The 20,570-nt window shown below is 37.9% G+C and overlaps 1 long non-coding RNA gene across 1 annotated transcript in view; it reads right to left on the reverse strand.

Moving 5' to 3' along the window:
• The window catches only part of LOC127021086 (uncharacterized), a 54,040-nt gene that overhangs the window by 22,545 nt on the left and 10,925 nt on the right, over positions 1–20,570 (reverse strand). The window lies entirely within an intron of this gene.

Here is a 20,570-nt window from a genome sequence, read left to right on the forward strand (position 1 = left end):
CCAAAACTATCAAGGTAAAAAAAGATTCTCCACTGCCCCTGGCCTGGCAGAAGTGAAATACAGCTCCTGTAAAGAAATGGTGCTTTCCACTTCCATGTGGACGCATTTAATGGCAAGGCTACTTTATGACTTCATGATATTCATGGCATCTATAACTTACGTATATATTTCCATAACCATCACACTCCCCTCATCTGGAGGATACCATACTATGTTCCAGTGAAGAACCCAAGGGAGTGGGCCTTTGTTTGTTTTTACTCTTTGTGTGGCACCGCAAGCTAAAAGGCACATCAAGTAGAAAGAAATTTTTGCCAGCTTTCTTTACAATAGAGGAAAGCTAGACTCCTAAATATATGAACAAAGTCCACCATCTTGAGCTCAACTTCTCTTTCCAGGTTTTGCTAGGAAACTGAAAAACTTCCTTCTTATTATTCCAGAAAAATATCAGGGTGTACTGTACAAAACTGTCCATGCAACTTAGAAGGAAGCTGAATAAGGACCAAGAGTAATTTTTAAAATAATTTGCTGTATGTCCTTAACCCACTGCTTTCAGAAAAACAGCATTAAGCAGTTCAGGTAAGAGTTTCAGCTCTGCTGAGTAGGGACAGTTGAAGGCCCAGGAGGGGTCTCCATTTAAAGAAAAATTAAGCTTAATTTTTAGACTATGTTCAAAAACGCACATGCATTCTCTCCTATGCATGCACACGGTTGCAGACAGTACCTCTTAACTCCTGAGACACGGCCCTGATACAAACAGGAAGGTTTTCAGGTACCGTTTTTTTTACATACCAAGTTTCTGCAGATATTAAAGAATGAAAGTTTCAGTCTTTGTCTATTTCCCCACTATAACATCAGTGGGAGTTGTGCCAGAGCTTCTGTATTCACTTGTCTGTTTTCTCCACTGTGAAATTTTAAACCACAATGACACAGAAGTGTTAATTTAACAAGCTCTGAAAAGTGCCCTGAACAGAAATCTAACTGCTGAATTAGATTTCAGTAGCAGAATTTTTCATCTTACATAAAGTTTTCTCCATCCATTAGTGTTTAGTCCAGCTATTGTTTTTAATTCTCTGTGGTTTTTGCACGTGCTTATCTTGCAGGGCTACTGTCTGAAGTTTCATTTGACCTCCTTTTGTCTCCAGCTTATAGAGGGAATAAAATTCATCTATAAATGCCCAAAGAATTTTAAGAGGGAAATAATTGCGCATCTGTGTAACAGCTAGAGCCCACGCTTTTGTCCCACAACTTCTGCAAGAAGGAATGAGTCTGTAGCTAGATTTTATTATATTAAATTCCATGAAAGACCTTACATCAGTAGTGCAAGTGTGCTTGTCAAAGCACAAGGTTCTCTCAGAGCTGGGATTTGGACAGGGGAAAATCCACACATCAATACTTTATGCTAAAATCCAAACAAACACAATGTTTTTGCTACTTTGATGTTTGAAGAAAACTATTTATAGCAGAGGAATTAGCAACACTATGCTAACATATTTCAACTGCAATCTCACTGAGAGAGCAAGTGGATAGGGGATAAACCTTTCCAGTTTCTATTGAGAGGGTAAATCAGTCACAATAATTTTTCCTCCAACAAAAAGGGGAAACCTTCCAAATTCTCCAAATAGGTTTGTGTTCCAGTCATATGTTTAATGAAAAATCCTCAGGTTTCCAGCTAAGCTCTGTGGACTATTCTGATTTTGGGTTGGCTTTGAATGGAACAGGCAGGCACTCGTTCTGGAAACATTTCATTCCTGCTTCTACATCATGTGACTGCGAGCTGAACCCTCTTCCTCTCCACCAAAATGCTCCCACAAAGCAGCTCTGCTAACCTGGCAGAGCACAACTCAGGCCATTTGGCTTCAGTATGACATACACATGCTTAGCTGTCACCTGAGGCTGGTCAGGAATGTCGCCTCCTCAGCAGGAGCAGCTTTAGCCCCTCAAAGTTATTAACAAATGAAGTCAGCAGAGTCAAGGAAAAGTGCATGGTGAAAAAGCACTGAAAGAATATGATTCAGTAACATATTCAATAGACTATTGATTTTTCATCCATCCAGTTACCAACACTCAAAATCATTAGTGTTTTCTTTCTCCCTCCACTTTCAAAAAAAAAAAAAAAAAAACAAACCAAAACAAACCACCACCAAAAAAACAAATGCCTGATTAAACAAAGGTTTGTTCTGTGACTGGTAAAGCGTAGTTATTAAGCCATGATGTCTTTCTTTAAAACCAATTTTAATTCAAGGATCATGTACCACTGCCACTTACACAAGGTTGCTCATAATTGCTCCATGCAATGCTTTGATTAATTAAATCACACTAGAGATTGTTTCTTAGTAACACACCTGGTACGCTCTTTGTTGTTGGCATTCATTAAAACACTGTGTTTCATGCTGCTTTGCAGCATGAAAGGATATTAATCAGCTAAATTGCCATTAAAAGTCATATCAATATTTGCTGCACACTGATTGTTTTTCTACATTTTCAACAAAGGACACTTCACTGAAATCTCAGGTTGGTAACTAACCATATGACAGTGAATTCAAATTAAAATGTTTTATTTTCTCCCTGGAAAAAAATAAATCAAGCACATAAACTAAAAGGCAAAGACAGGGTGTTAGGGTTTGGGTTTTTTTTTTGTCTGCTACTTTAAGACAAGGAGTGGCAGGTTGAATAAACTAAACTTAATGTGCAGAAAATCTTAAAAAAAAAAAAAATAGAAGCTCTCATTAATGTCTGTTCTGTTCCCTAAGCAGAAAAGGCTCTACTTTGTAATGCAACATTGGTAATTAGGTTCAGTTTCAGAGCCTGAGCTGAAAAAGTGCCCAGGGAATCAAATGTTACTTTTCATTATTACTGTGAATGAGAAAATGTTTCCAAATATTTCTCCGTCCTAGCAACGGTCTGTTTACATATGATCAGCAAACACAATGATAAGTTGAAGGTAAGCCAGTAAGGAGAGTGGCTATAAAGCTAATTACTTTTGGTTTCTCTATGATTTGTTCTTAGATTCCTGCTTTATTCAGGTCCTACATACCAGCAAAAATTTATTCTGCAGGCCATATACTTTTTCCGTGCTGGGTATTTTAGTCAAAAAGCACAGTATGCACCATCTAGTCTTTCTCATAGTCTTCACTACCTGTTACCAGGATCTAGATTGTGCTGCTTCTGGAGCTGGCTCTTAGCTATGAGACATGCCTGCAGCAGGGAGGAGAAATCTAGAATTATGCTTTCTGCACTCAACTAGCACATACCACTGATAATCAGGAGTATACTAATAGAAACAACAGTTGTTCCAAACCATTTTCTCCCACTAATCATAACATTTAAAGGAAGAGGGAACACCCACTAGCCAACCTATCTTCTGAAATATAAGTTATCCAACAGTTGAGTGCTTTTGTGATCCAGAGGTCTCTTTTACAGCATATTAAAATATATTGCATCACACCAGAATAACGTATGCACGTATAACTGCACCAAAAATAAAAAACTGATTCCACTATTTCCTTATTTGTGCTTCTTGTGGACTCAATTTGGTTAATTTTACTATGTTGCATTTTCTCCTCTTTAGCTCTGTCTTGAGCACTATCAAGACCTACGTGCTGATCAGCAATCACACCAAGATTGATTTCATCATTCCCCAAAGAACAGCAATTGCCTCTCTCCACAACAGGTTCATGGTTGCTCTCTGGACTTGAAGTCTGCCTTAATCCAGGCAGTCTCTCCAGTCTCCCCACCATGTGAGTTAAAGAAAAATCACACATATCTGAGACACTACACTTGATCTTAGCCAAAAGGCTGAGAAGCAGCCTAATGTCCTGCCTCTGGATTCTTCTTCCACAACAGTATCTTAAATAATCCAAAACCGCTCATGCCCTCCAGGAATGACCTTTTCTTTTGGGATCACACTTTCTCACAGATTTGTTTCTTTTTAAGGAAGACCACTGTGTCTCTCTAGGAGGTGTCCTACATTGCAGTGAGGAAGCCTTTATTCCAGATAGATTCTCATTACGTTTTAATTGTACTTTTTTTAGAGCTGTTTAAGGTTAAAGTTTTAGGGCTACAACTTTGTAAAACCACATCACAAGTAATGGCATGAAATACTAGAACTAACCACAATTCTAAAAACCAAAGAGGTGATAATTTAGTCCTGCCTTGCCAAAGGTGCCAAAGCTCTCCATTTCCCCAGGCAGAAGCCCTGATTACTACCCTTCACAGAGCACTGCAACACTCATCTATTTTCTCTGTCTTTTCTTGAGCATGTCAGTCAAGAGAAATAGTTTAGCTTGCAAAAATGGGTTGTTATTTTGCTATATGATTTATATTTAGGTTGATTTAGTTGTAAATCACCACAGTCTTGGAAAATGTATTCATTTTCTGATATTTTTAAAAAAAAATGCATAAGCGACCAAAGCATCTTTATATTATAAATAGAAAAAAAAAATGTAGATACCATAGGAGTTTTATATACATCATGCAGAAAATACCTGTCTTTATAGCACTTTCTGCTTAGTCCTTTCTTGCACATGCCAGTTTGTTCTGCCTAGTTGTTTGCAAAAGAAGCATAGCTAGTAAGTGATGAGGCATGCCTGAATTAAGGCTTGTAATTTCTCCTGCTGAAAAACGTGATTGTGTTATTGACATTTATGAACCATAGTAAACACTGAAAATTGCCCTGAAATGCAAATTCATTCTAAGAACCCCCAATACCATTCCTGGGAAAATATTTTGAAATATCTACAAATTCTCACCTTTGCAACTTTTTTATTCTAGCTAGGAAAAACCAAAATAAAAACCCAACAAGAAAAACCACTTTTCTTTATACAAAAGGATAGAAATGATTAAGTAATCATTCAAGTTCCTTGGAACATGAGTGTGCCCAATTGCAGCTAGGTAAATCTTTTTCATCAGGTAAAAAATTCAGGTTTTAGCCACTAATTCTGATCTTTATCATATCACATGCAGCAGCAGATGTTATTTATATTTGGGCTGAAGTTAGTGATGCACAAGTCCTGTCTGCGTACATCTGCTCCATAATACACCTATGATGCAATAATGCAACTCTCCAGGGTATTCTTTCCTTAGAGAAAATATTTCTAGCCTTATGGTTACTGTAAATGCAGATAGCCTTAGTGGAAGCTATACTGTAGAGTAGAGCAACAGAAAGATTACACTACTCATTTCACCTTGTCCACCATCTCATTTTCAGCTTTTCTCAAGGAGACTACCAGTAACAGATTTTACTGGATCTCCTTCCTGAGACCTATTAGCAGCAGATATCCAAGGAGGGGAACCCCTGTTCCACCCACAGTGGCTCCAGGGGAGTCACTCCAGGAGAGATCCTGGCACCTCTACACCTGCTTGCCCAGGGAGCATGAGGCCAGACCAGAAGTAGCACAAGGCACAAGCTCAGGTAGAAAGGAGGGGGCTGCTTGGGTCTTGCACTGCCAGCACTGCTGTTCTGTGTTTTCAGGAAGACCCAACAGTTACAATGAACAATGGCAGTCTTTAAGAATGGATAAATGCTTAATATTTATGACTTGCATGCACTAATGATTAATCCTAGCTTCAGATAAGAACCTCCAAAACGTATCCAAGTATTCCAATCTCCAACCATTACTTCTTATTTAGTATAAGAGGAGGAAAAGTAGACAATAGTGTCTACACATTAATTATAAGAATTGTCAAAAGTATCTAATTTGCAAAATTGTGTAAACATCAGAAGCACAGACATCCAGCTGCCAGTCACTGAAAGTTCACAGAAATAAAGGAAGCATCCTCAGATGCTCTTGGTGAGCTCACTTTAGCTCATTTTATAGTAGCATTTACAAAGCTCAGCCTTTCTGAGCTCTTGCACTCATTCATTATTTCCGTAATGTTTTATGCCCAGTTTAATTTGTTACTGACTTAACTGGTTAAACTATGCCACTAGTGATCTGTTAATCTTAAGGTTCTGGACAAAATATGTTTTTAAAAATCTGAACTAAAACAAGGGAAATAGAAAACAGCTTTGAAATGCATTAACCTTCATTTATTTACGGCTCTGCACTGTTCGGGCTTGCTAATAGCTATTACAAAGCAACAATGCCTTGCATTTATTGATGGGAAGATTATTACTTCTAGTTTTTCTTCTTATCCCCTGTATCACAAATGAGTAAATCATAGTCAGCCAAACCAAGGTTAAAAATCAGAAGATGCATTTTAACAAGATCCTGAAAAAAATTTAAAATAACCTTCCATCTATGGAAAAGAGTTGTTAATTCATCAAATTTTGTGGATTCCATGAACTGATAAGCTCTGCAGCTCAGGCAACTCTGAAATTAAATTAGGTTTCAGAAATGAATATTTCATCTTTAAGATACTGTTGCTTGGAGACCTAGGAAAGGAAGGGTGATTTAACACAAAGACATGGGTGTTAGTTACAAGGGGCGTCGTTTTCCACTCCAACAGGCTCTGGAACATACCATAAAATGCCCAGAACAAAACATTATGTCACAAATGTAAAAGAATGTATGTTGCACATATTTTATCTGAAACCCCCCCCTCCTTTTTAGCCTGCCTACTTTCAGCTCAAGCAGTTCATTTTAACACCATTTGAATAATAATTTTAAAAAGTACAGAGGCACAATTACAGAAGTCCTTCAAATCAAAGTTCTATTAACTCTTCAGTGAAATCTCTCTCCAAATACAAAAAATGTCCTAACCTTTCCTGTTCTTAACCTTCCTTTTAGTCCTGATTTTAGACTTCTCTTATTGTTTCCAGAGCTCTTGTTAAAGCATGCTGGCATTCCTGTGTGTTCACTATACACAGATTACCATCTTTCAACCTCCATTTCCCCAAACTGCATTGCAATTAAAGAACCAAGGTGCAAGTTCGTGGTTTATGAGCATGTCAGGAACAAAAGAAAAAAAAAATCTTCTGATGAACCAGATAAGAAAAAACAAACAGATTTTACTGGCATCATCCAATATACTGGAAAACAAATGTGTGGAGTATCTTGCATTTGTTGCAAGCGTTAAACAGGGGTCTTCCCGTTAGTGACCCTTAAAATGCAGCTGTAACTTTATTTCTGGTTTGCAGGACAAAATAGCTCACTTTAAGCAGAAACAGGCAATAAGAGACATATACATTCCTGTGAATAATTTGGGCTCACTGTATAACATTGAGGGTAACCACCTTTTCAAAAAAATGGGGGAGCAAGGAATTACTGTTCTCTGCTGTACATCTGAACATTAGGATAGGAGGTGGATAAGCTATCTATTCACAAAGTGAGTGTCATCTTACTGGCTGGGTTTGATTATAGAATCAATCTTAGCTATCTAACTACATCATTTAAAAAAGAAATTGAAGAAGGGGGGGCAGGAGGGAACAGCAAGCACTTCTAAATTTAGAGTAGTGTGCTTCAGGAGTCTTATGGAGATGGAAGTGAATGTCTGCATTAATGGAAATATGTTGTTTCCATATTGCAAATGTAGTGAACTGATCACACAAGACAAGGCAGTCTCTTGGAATAAATGACAAACAGTAATTTTTCCTGGCAGAAGGCAACTTAATTTTTGCAAAATAAGGTTTCAGCTGAAGAGGATTCAGGGACCAATACTGATGTGTGCATTTGCATGTACATTAGAAATCTCATAGTATTTTTTTCTGAATTGCTGCATTGAAGTTCCTGAGGGAATATGGCCATTTTCCCAGTCTGCTATTTTCTCCCTGAATTAGGCTCCAATTTCAGTTCTCCCAAAATGAGTCCTAACCCCTGTGCAGTTGCTGTTGCTTGCTGTGGTGTTTTATTCATGTTCTGTGCCCTATAGATTGGGCACTATTCTGCCTGCAGCTTTCAGGCAGGGGAAGTTTGAAATTTTTAAAAAATAGCTATAACAATTAGTAAAATAATAAAGATAATATTAGATATGATCAATGCCACTTCACACAAGACCAAAAGCCAAATTAAATGCAAAGATGTGACTGTAGGAAAACAGTCACAGCAAAAATGTCTCACCAGATTCCAGTATCTTTGTCCAGGTGTTTCTGTTGCCCTTTCGATACTCAAGGTTTTCAAAATCTGGTATTTAAATAAAAGTGTGACCCACACAGCATGTTTATAAGCCAAGCCAAACTAAGCATCAATATACAATACTTCAATGCTAAAATTAAAACATATATAGTGTCCATTTCATCTCCTACTGCTAGTCAAAGACACAGATGAATCCAAATGAAAACTTAAAATTAGTCGTAGTTTCATTTTGTGTAATTTGTGTATTCACAGCACTTATTAGGGCTATTTTATATATATACACACACCCTAATTCTGTACAGCTGAATCAGTATACAGATATCCAATATTTCTGTTTCACGAGAAATGTTGCTACTAACACACTATGGACTCAGTCCATTCTGTAGGCGCTATCTCAAAACATTAAACTATTGTGATATGCCAACAAAGCAACTGAAGGCACAATTCTAGCATTAGACAGACTGTATTGAAACCAGCTGTCTCAGGGAGCCCAGATGGGATCTGTCAGTGCTTCATGCCTATTCTTTTCTTCTACTGAAAACCAATAGGCAACCCCAGGCAAGAAGTGACCTCACATAACTCTACCCATCCTCAGCTCCAATAAAGCTATTAAATCAAAGAAGTAGTTTACACTTTTATCAGTTTCAAGTATCAGGGCAAATTACAAATCAATACACATTTTTAATCATCATCTACAAGTTAAAGCAAAAATAAATCCTGTAGCAATTCTATTTAGTTTTCACTCCTTTTCTTCTTTGTATGTACTTTTTTCCACTAATCTGAACAGAATTTCATTATAAATAGAAACCTAGGCAAGAAAGTCTATTATTGGGGCTTCTGATATTCATCTCTCTGCCATGAACCATTGAAGCCACTAGAAATTACTGTAAGTAGTCAGTATTCAGCCCTACTGTGATATCACCCTTGGGGATGTGCAGTAGTGTAACGGGTTACAACTCTCTTCCCTCTGATATGTCTTTATAATTGGAGATTTGACAGTGTAACTATTTCATAGTACATTTTTAGTGCCATACTATTCTTACTTCTAGCAATTTATGAATGACGTACTGTTTACGCTATTACGTCCATACTAACTTGAGCTCATAGACACTGGTTACACAGTTATTTCTGGTTTGGACAAATAATCTAGAAAGTGATTAAATTTTAATCCAAAATACATTTTTCTAAATTCCATCTTGAAACCTGTTGGATTACATGTTCCAACTCAAACCAACCAGACCCAACAGCACAGATCATGGCCTAGTAGAAATCAGTAGGGAAACTCTCACCAATTTCAGCCAGACAGGTTCAGGTGCATGGTATCTAGCACCACTGTTGTACATAAAGTGTATACTTAATACTGCTCAGTGAACGGTTCGTTAGGATTCAGGTCTGCCCTGCAGCCCTTCACCTACATAACAATCACATTGCTTCCATGCAATGGAAAGTAGCATCCGATTTACTCTGCAAAACCACAAATGGAAACATGAGGATGTTCTTCAATTAACATCCTAATGTGACAACTGCTAATGCCTTTACAATTACAGGAGATAGACAATATTGCAACTAGAGCTGATTATCAGAGATAAAGGACTACTCCCTAGAGCCTTGATACAGCTCCAGGGATTTATTTCCAGAATTGCATCTATTTAAGTGCACTGTTGCTGTGATAGACTAGCAAAAAGGTCCTGGAGCTATGAAATGGTCTTTCCATCCACACAATTTTCTGTTCATCCTAACAGCTCCAATTTGCCCTAAGAAGTCTAAATTATAGATTCGTTTTTATAATCTGAAGGAGCCTTCACTGAGGTATAGAAGACTTAGTTTTAAATTCCTGCTTTTTCTCACGTATTTCTCTGGGATTTGAAGCTGGGTCTGCCAGTGACCTAAGGCCAAATCACGGCTATCCTACAGCGAGGCACTGCTCTGCCTGTTGTTTTGACTGGACATTGCAGGTAAGCCTTGGAACATCCCTACAAAGCTTCCAAATGTTCCTGAAAAATCAGCACGTATGATATAAGTGCATAGCCCTTTTAATGCTATTCTCTTGTTCCACAAAGGTTACAGGTTTGTCTTTTCTCCAGAAAACATTCGCAGCGGATCTTGGTCTCCTCCTGCTTTTTCCAGAAGTTAATATTGAGACATTTTCACAAAACACACATCCCATTTTCTGTCAAGACCCCAATTTTTGCTGTTGTAGCTATGGATGCATCAAAAGATATACTGAAAGAGGGAGAGCAGAGACAAAGATCATTTCTTAAAAGAGCTTACTTTGTTTAGAACAAAGAAAAGCAACATAGGTTGTATCAATCATACTAATGACCTGCAAAAGAGAGATCCAGGTTTTTAAGTTGTATATTACTATATGTTCTCAATTAGAAGAAATAGTCGTAAGAATATTTTATTTTTGAAGTGTAAAGTATTGCAGACCAATTACCAAAAACAGCATAGCTTTCATCTACTTGTGCTTACAGGATTATGGTTTCACATTGCCTAGAAAATCCTCTCTCTCGATACTAGAATGAATTTTGTTATTGAAAAGCATCACCTATTGAGAAACAGAATCAGCTCAGATCCAGTTCATTCTTTGTTGAGGTTGATTTGGCAACAGCTAATATTTCTGATTTTAGCCCAGCAAAGTACTTCCTTGGTTCAGTTCAGAAGTTAGTTAGGCTGCCATCTGAATATATAATTTCAGAATGCACCAACTAGGGAATAAAGTGACAATAGGGCGGTTTCTCATCTCAATATTTCTGTTTCATAACTACCCAGAGATATTTAAATTTCCACCACTTACTCCACCCTATTCCTAGGACTAAAAGCAGGCAAAGAGGCAAGTCATTTTTTCATTTCCCTGTATCCCATTCTGAAACATTTTTAACTTCACCGATTCCTTAAGTACAACTTTTCTTTTTTATTTATCAATACCCAGTGAGACTTATCAAATAGCAACACTTCACATTTGTGAAACATAATGGAAATCTACAGTGTTTTCACAAAAAAAAAGCACCTCAGAATGCTGTTCAGCATTTTCATAAAAATCTGATTCCACCAGGCCAAACTATTTAACAATTTCCCTTTCACATGATATTCTGAGGTTCTGAAGACACCTCATTGCTTGACACAAGTCAAGGGACATTTAAAAACAAAGAAGAATTTATTTGTTTCAGTGAATACTAATGCATGTTCTACTAACACGTTTCTGTTTCTGCAGATCACTTTTGAGAAAACTGATGAAGAAGTGGTTATTTACAGACATAGCCACACAGGTACATACTCCCCTCCTCCTTCCAGGGAGGGCTGCTATATGGTCTTTAGTTCATGTTAGCCTACCATCTGGTATTACACATGCTCCTGCACCACATGGCATAGCTAAACCACACAACTCCCGTCCCTGCCTCACCACACACACGTTAGATCAGTGATGTTGGGGAAGACACTGGGGAGCTGAACTGACTGCTAGGCTGGGAAACCTGCTGCATCCAGGAACATTGCAGGATCACGTACATCTTTTCTGAACAAAGTTTTAATATTATGTGCTAATTTGTTAGGACTGCGTCATTATTTTATCTCTGCATTTCCTTCCAAACCCTCTCAGTCTTAAATGTAAAAGTTCCTCCCTATTTGGTGGCACAGGATTGCCCACCGCTGGCACTTTGTAGATATTCACGGAATGGCTTTCTCTCGCATACCTCAGTAAGTCTCAGAAACTAAAATGAATTTGTAGAAACACCTAATGTGACATAATGCAGCATGACTGATGAAACACTGTATGCTGCAGTACAACCCAATATCTAGTCTTCTGAAAACAGCCCTGAAATGAATCTCTCTAGTCTGAAAGAGAGAGAAAAATAAATAACAAAAAACACTTGTTTCTCCTTACTTGTCTCTTTTTGGCTTCTTAGTAAATTGGATTAATAACTACCAAGGCCCAAAAATAGTGAACTGTTATCTAAAATGAAGATGAAGCAGAATATGCTGCCAATATGGGCAAGAAACGTGTTGGATCTTTGTGGTTTTTTGGGGGGGGGGTGGGGGAGTGGGGTTTGTGGCGGGTTTTTGTTGGGTTTAGGTTTTGTTGTTGTGGGTTTGGCGGTTTTTTGGGTTGTTTTGTCGTTGTTTGTTTTGTTTGTAGTTGGGACAAATCTGCAGTACATAGACCAAGCCTAATGTTTTGGGAGCATTCAGATTTTGAGTGAAGCCCAGGGTCATTTTAATTTTTAAAGAGATGCAGAACATTCCCAAATGAAAAATATTTACCCTGAATAAGTCAGGCAAAGAAAAAGCAGTTTTAAAGGTTGAACTGATTTCTTCCTAGACTTGTCAGCATGTGTATATTTTTCCAATCTCCAAGACTAGGACAATAGAAAGCAATCAACTCAGCTTCACTTCTATGTACAGTGGTTTTCACCTTTAGATATTCAGTAAAGCAATATATGGTCTGCAAATAATACAAAGTAATCTAATCCTTGCTAAAAATAGTTTCCATAAGAATGTATTTTTAAATATCAAGGAAATAATTCTGTTGATCATGAGATGAACATTATTGTCTTATAATCTCTAGATTATATGTAAATTTGAACCATTCATTTCAGGAGGTTTTCTGTTTTGTTTACAGTATGATTGAGTTAACATTAAATGACAAAGAAAAAACAACTCATCATTGCCTTTTTTCATACACCAGGGGAAGGTAAGGGAGGTGACAAAAGAGCAATCACTGCTACAAAAAAGAAGAGAAAAAGAAAAGAGGAAGGAAAGAAATTAAGATCTCCAAATATTAATATTTTAGATTTTATTGAAGGGGAAAATTTGAGGACAATTATCAAAATTCATGCATATTTCTGGACTAATTAAATACATGACTAAGTAGCTATTAAGGTTGATTTGACATGGTTAATTTAGGGTTTAAAAGGCAGCGGACACCTTGTGACACTAGCAAAAGCGTTGTGTTGCAACGGAAGAGCAAGAATACTTAAAGGAATTTACTCCCCTAACAAGATTCGCCTTAGATCTAACAGACGAACAGGTTCTTCTGTAAGGAAGTTGACAAACTTTACTCAGTGTCTGTACAGAACAAAAGCCTATTTCTGTGCCATAAGACGTTGTGTTGCATCTTTCCAAGTCATGGAGCTATATTTTTATCTTCCATCCCCTTTTTCCTCCACCCCGCCCCTTCCTTCAGGCCCTATCCTGACAACAGAGCAAGCCCAGCAGATTTATGTATTTGCTTTGAGGGATACTTATGTTTTTCAAGCTCAAACTTCCCTTTTCCTTCAGTTGACTCCAACATACTTTAGATCAGGGCTGTGTGAAGCCTGACAAAATTAAAGCCCTAGATCAGCTCAGTGTAATGGGATGCAATGGTAAAGCTCATACATACTTGCAAAACAATCGACAGACATCTTCAGCTTAAAGTTAGAGACTCAGCAGCCTCTTTATGCATCTAAGAAAATTGGTATCTGGTTCTGGGGGCAGCATTTGGTGCCAGAAAGAAAATTTGCTTCCTTCCAAGTGTAATTGGGGGAAGGAGGGATGCACAAGGAAACATGGACTATTTTCTAAAAGAACATTTTCACAGGCTCAGTGTTTCCAGCTTTCAAGATAAACCTCTCGACTTTGCTTTGACATTAATTTCTGATAAATGCCTCAGGTTTACCTTGGCATTTAACAAAGCAGCAGGAGACCATTATCCTGTGACAACGCTCTATTCCACTGATACTATCTCTTAATTGGAGAAAATTTCTCTTCATCTGAAAATGTTTGGCAAGGTTCCCCATAAAAAACTATGGTATATCTAAGTTGTAAGCTTTAATAAGATAGGGAATAAAATACCCAGAGCAGATGTAAATCAAATCTTTCCTATCAAGTTGCAGAAAACAAGCCCATTGTTGCAGATACCACTGAGAACCCCAGCTTTTAATTATTTATACAAACTACTTATGTGATAGGATACTTGGAAGGATGGTCAGTGCTATAGATAATAGTGCAGCTCATTTGTTTGTAAACCAAAGCAAACAGGAACTAACATCAATTGTCAGAACAGCAGAAATTATTTTAATTGCTTTTGCACATAAGTGGCAGCAGTAGCCTGCCTGTCATAAACAGAAGTAGACACACAACTTGGAGGAAAAAAACAGAACTAAACCAGCTGACTTAGATTTGCAAGAGATTTATACTCTAGCTCTCAGGTTCTGTCATTAGTCTGCTTTGCTTCTACTTGGTTCTTAGCTAAGAACTTAATAATGTTCTTACCTCCACACTCATACTGGGCACACTAAAGCCAATTGCCTTGTCAATATGGTTAAGTTCAAAGCCAGTATGGGTATCTCTGCCCATACAGTGCTGCTCTACTATGTAGGTATGCTTTAAGTCTTCATTCATAAAATTGATACCTCTTTTCTTGATTGCACTGCTACTTCTACCCTCCTGCTCAAATGGCTGACCCATATGTAAATGCAATAACCAATATAATACCTTGTACAATATTAACGTCTTGCTCAGTCCAGCCTCATATTTCATTGCCTCAGTTCTGTATTTTGGAATCACCTTGTGGTCAGCTAATATACACCGTCTTTCTCCACTGCTGTCATTTGCAGAACAGGAGCCCCTTATACCTAACAGCTTGAAAGGCATTTGCGCTATTTGGTTCTCAGTCTTTCTGCTGCAGTTCATAGTCATTTTATTCTACCTGCTTAAAATTATGATCCCTTTTGGTGCTAATGATGCTTTCTCAGCTATGCCTCATCTACAAATCTCATTATCACACCGTCTTTCCCCCCCCACACCCAAAAATCACTAACAAAAATACTAAATAGATTAGTTTTTAAACATCCAACACCTTGGCATACTCCACTAGTGACTCCCTTACACAAAAATTCCATGCTTTTGTCCCTTCCTTACTCACCATCTATTTCTTCTACTAATCCAAATCTTCTACAGGTTAACTAACCATTTCCCAAGTGGTAGCTTATCAAATGCTTTACTGAAGTCCAGAAAATTAGATCTACTGCCTCTCTATTGTCTAGATTATCATTTATCTTCAAGAGCAGCCCCTCTCTCATTCCATTTAGGGAATGTGATTTTATCAGTGCTCATAAAGAAAGCAGGGTTTTACATCTACGTTATCCATAATGAAAAACAACGTACTTCAAGGAATACTGGTGATAATTATGTACCTGCTGATCAAGAATTGCATCAATAGCCACATCAAAGCCTGGGCTGGGTTTTGGTTAAATATAATAGAATTTTACTCACTCAAACATTTCCCAAAGTCCAGGCCAAATTTCAGTCTGGGGAAGAAAAAAAGCATATGCCACAACCACCAATTCAATTATTAATAAAATTGATTCTTTTCCAATGTTATTTTCCTTTTTGATGACTCTCTGAACTTCTGAGATGGAAGGATTTTTAATAGACAAACGTGCAAAGGATAGTTGAGAACACATGCATAAATCTCCCAAGGACAACTGTCCTTGCCCAAGGACAATATTCTGATGTGAACTGATGATACTTTTCACTCATGCTGTGCGCCAAGTTGCACAAACTATTTACATAGAACCAGCTTCTGGTTCCCAAAACCGGCCCCATTTGTTGTGCTTGGATGAATCAGTAGGAAAAAGCTCTGCCATTCTCTTCTATTGCAGCAACAAGCCCCCTGCCCATTCCTTTCTATCATCAACTACACCTCCCACTGAGAATGATAAGGAGGAATGTGAGGCACTACAAAAGCTACACAGCTGTGTGCACACACTGCAGCTCCCCTCTTATTTTGTAAGGGAAAGCAATTCGATACATGGCCTCACATGCAAAAGCAGTGACACTGATAATGTAATAGGTTATTCTGTTTCTTCTGATGTGAGGGACAAGTAGTATATAAATGGAAGTGAATATAGGAATGTGAATATAGGAATAGGAAGTCTCCTACAACTACCAGTTGCAGGGAATACAGGCCTTAAAGTAAGAGATCTGCCTGGATTAATGGTATTTTTAAATAGCGTGGTAGGTTCACGTAGCCACTCCAGTGTCTCTACACATACATATACTGCTTTTCCTAACCTCTCCCCTTGGAGAGATGATTAATAACTGCTTTAGTAAAAAAAGCGGTCAATCTTCTGTCCTCCTGTCTCATCTTCCCTTGGTCCTCCAATCTCATCCTCTCTAAATAGAGTTCCTCCTTACAAACAAGATCATTAAAAAGCTTTGAGCCAGTTGCTCATCTGGTATCTCGATGGATTAGACTGTAAAACAGGGGAGGGATGATGAATATCCCTGCTTCCATTTGCTGCTAAATTCAGTTAGTACTACTCTCTGTTGGCCATATTTTACAATATAACATTTAGTAATATCTATACCACTTTAGAGTGTACAATACTGTTAGCCTAAGAGTGCCATGGACATGGTATTTTATAATGAATGAACTGTATTCATAGCCAGAGTCTCAGAGATACAATTTTTCTATTTCAGCTACATTTAACAATCTGGTTTAGTTAATATTCATATTTCAACAATGCTAAAAATGAGAACTACGCTTTGCTTACAGGAATTAGCAATTTTTTTTTTTGTGGGAGATTCTTTGAAATCTCTAACTCCCCAAATACTTCATGCTCTGTCAATTTATAAGCATTTAAGCTTGTGATATTACCAGTGCTGAGGAGCACAACTTAAATATAAACAGTATAAATCCGTGTTGCCACTGTGGACATGTGCAGCACAAACATCTTATCTAGACCAAAGTTTGTCGACTTAGCACATTGTACTTGATGCTGTGTGTCACCTGTCTCTTGTTTGTCTGTAGATTAGCACAAAAATGTCATTGCAAACTAAGTGAATAGGGCACAGACTAAGCACCTGCCACTTTTAAAACTCTTCAGAAGACTCTCTTGATTATTTTGTAAGCACCCAGGGGTGCAGTTAAATAACTGCATTGAAACAAACAATACTGGTGATTATTAAGGAGGCTTTTCACATGAAAATTCACTTCAGAAAAAAATGTTTTGCAGATGTAGAGAAGAAAACTGTATCACTAAGAACCACTCAAAATACTTTGGTGGACCAAAACACCTTTATTTTTCTCTTGGCGATCTGCCAAGTTCACTGTCGGTTTGAAAAGAATTCTATAGCTGGAGGCTAAAGCAGAAACTGCAATGATTTAAAAGAGAATTGGCTACAGTAAGAATGATAATGCACCATATCGTTAAAATGCAACTGGCATCTTAGCCTCCCTACAGCTCTTGAAAATGTGCTTACTCCTCAACTATTTACCAAGAAAGGAGCAGAAACAATTGAAATCACACAATATAGAAAAATGTTTAAAGAACTTAGAAAAGAAGTACATGCAGAATAATTTGCTGGTAGGGCTGTTAAAATAACGATGCATTATACATGGCCAGATTACAAAGAAAAGGATATGGAAATATATAGCTGAATTTAGTACTATATTCGTTTATCTCAATTAAACATATAGCAAATGAATTAATAATGAAGGTCCACTTACATTTAGGAAATTAAAGCTTTATTTGCAGCTTGCGGATTAAACATTTAAATGTTGTAGGCCTGATGATCCTCCAAGCATTAAAATGTGAGTATTATCAGCTGCTTTCTGAACTGCTTGGGAAATTAGATTTAGAAAGTCTTTGCATCAAAGCCTTGTATAGCGGTCTTCTCTGGAAGGCTGTTTTGCAAGACTAAGACCATTACAGAAAATAGCTATAGTTTCACAGTGAAGGAAGAGTTCAGAAAGGCCTTCAGCAGTTTCAGATAACAGAATTTGTTATTCAGATGTTGCTTACTCTAACAAGGTAATAATATGCAGGCTTGAGTCAGAAAACTGAGCAACTGTTCTCCAGGTTCACAGGGAAGAATTTATTTACAGCTAGTTGCTTAACTTGCAAACTCTGCTGGTAAGATTTCCCTCACAAAATTCAGTTTGACAGATTTCACTTGTTCAGTAGTTGTGTCCAGTTTCACAATTAGAGCTGCTTCACTCAGCATTTATAAATGACATCAGGTGCCATAGCAACATGATTACAAGTTTCCATCAATTTGTAGAGCTGAGTAAATAATTATCAGCGAATAATTAACAAAACAAAATTTGCCTTTTTTTCTGCTTCCAGCATGTCCACAAGCAGATTGTTTTTCTCAAATGTATTCCTTATTTAAACCACATGGAAACACTCCAGACCCCACAGAACCAGATCTTCAATATGCTATAACTCCATATGAGGTAGATGACTATCTAAGAAATATGCAGGACTTCCCATGGGAACTGGAAAAGAAACGGGGGGGGGGGGGGGGGGGGTGTACTACTGAACAGGGGATTGTGATTTAAATATTTAAGTACTTCCACATTTTCTTTCATCCAGGTCTAAATACATAGGCCTCCTAACACGAAATAATTGTTAATTATAAAAAAATTGACTGTGCAGAACACTTTAATCAGAATTCACCAAACAAGGATTTTCAGAGAAGGCTCATGGCTAGAGCTCTCATGTCCAATGGGATAATACTGGCATCGGGATAATAAACTCATTTAAAAAACCCCATCCCAATGGAAAGGAAAGTATGTGTCCTAGTTCTTGCCAGATCTTGCAAGAACACTCCCCAAAATCAGCCAGACTGTGTTTCTAATACTACAGCCCCAAAAAAAGCTACCACTTTCTTTGTCATAGGACCACTAAGAAGCAGCCTGGCTGGTAGTAAAATATTTATCACATCACAAATCTGAGACCAGAAGAGGGTCCTTAACTTTTAGTGACAGCTACAAGCCTGGAACCATCAGTTTGTATCCTTCTTGCAGGAAGTCAAGTATCCCTAAATTAGGAACGCAGCGTTACTTTACAAAAGCAGTCCTGCAGGACAGGAAGAGGCTGAATGTTTTAGACCCATCAACTGCATTGGCCAGGTCTTGTTTCTTATAAGTGCTTTACTTGGGCACTAGAAGGCAGTGAGACAGCACAGAAGAGACAAGAGACCTTGCCATTCTTTTTCAAGAAATGTACTAGTCACAGAATGAAGGGAAAACAAATCAGTAGGATATTTTCCTTCTCTATCCTCATTAGAAGAGAAAGACGCAACAAAGAATTTTTTAAAATTAGGAAATTTTTTGGCAGCAAAAAAAAGCTACACAAAAAAGGGTTACAAATTCTTCAGTCTGAGTAAAAAGTTATTCTCATTATAGCGTGTAATAGTAGTCATAGGTCTACTTTAGCACAAAAGGGGGCAAACACTGTAGTTTGGACGAATTTCATTTGTCCTAGTTTTGGCTGGGATAGAGTTAATTTTCTTCCTAGTAGCTGGTACAGTGCTGTGTCTTGGATTTAGTGTGAGAATAATGTTGATAACACGCTGATGTTTTAGTTGTTGCTAAGTAGCGCTTATCCTTTTCAGTTTCCCATGCTCTGCCAGCAAGCAGGTGCACAAGAAGCTGGGAGGGAGCAGAGCCAGGGCAGCTGACCCGAACTAGCCAAAGGGTATTCCATACCACAGAACATCATGCCCAGTAGATAAATGGGGGGGAGTTGGCCAGGAGGGGCAGATCGCTGCTGGGGCATCGGTCTGCGGGTGGTGAGCAATTGCATTGTGCATCACTTGTCTTTTCTTGGGTGTTATTTCTCTCTTTTTTTTGTTATATGCCTTTTCATTACTATTATTATATTTCATTATTCTTACTGTTAGTATTATATTTTACTTTAGTTATTAAATCGTTCTTATCCCAACCCCAAGAAGTGGCCCCAGACAGTAACAAAACAGCACAACGTGTAAAGCCTAGGACAAGTTTGCTAAAGCTATGGAAGGTCCATTCCAGTGGTAACCTGTCAGCCCCACCTAAATAAATGGGTTTTAGCCCTTTCTCAAGATGGATGCAGTAACTGCCATCCCATCAAAAGGGATCCCAGCACAGCTTCCGTTGCCAAAACGTTGCCTCACACTCTTTGGCAGATATGTTCTACCACAGTCACTAGGAAATAGGGATGTGCTGTGATTCCCACTTTGCATAACTGAGAGACAGAGACTGACCAACTTCTGCAAGGGCAGAAGCAGCTCATGGCAAAAACAAGGAATCATATCTGCATTTCTGAAGACTTGACTTGCTCCCCAAGCAGCATGTTTTTCTTTTTAAACCTCAAATTGCTTTTTTAATGGAAAAATGCCAATATCAAACTGTAAACAGACTTGGTTTCACAGATTTCCTGTATCTCTCTCTGGAATCCAATACCAAACTGAGTGTATATTGATAGGTATGAAAAACATGAAGATGAAGTGATAAAACATCCACTCTGATTTAATTAGTTTTTCACCACTTCTGGAAAAAAAAAATGCTGAAACCTTGAGTCAGTTGCTAATGTTACTAAAATGATTCACCTTCCAAGAGACTTTTACACCACTAATGGTGCTAAATTTGCTGCCCTGAGATCTGACAGGAAAAAGCAGAAATGGCAACTTTCTCCTACCCTCAGCATTATCCCAAAAAGTAACACTAGGCTTCATTTTCTTACCTAAGGACGCTTCCACGTTGATAACTACACAGGTTTGCCTATCCACTGCCTTTCAGCATGTTTA

This window comes from Gymnogyps californianus, chromosome 12 (assembly GCF_018139145.2).
Source record: "Gymnogyps californianus isolate 813 chromosome 12, ASM1813914v2, whole genome shotgun sequence".
NCBI lineage: Eukaryota > Metazoa > Chordata > Aves > Accipitriformes > Cathartidae > Gymnogyps > Gymnogyps californianus.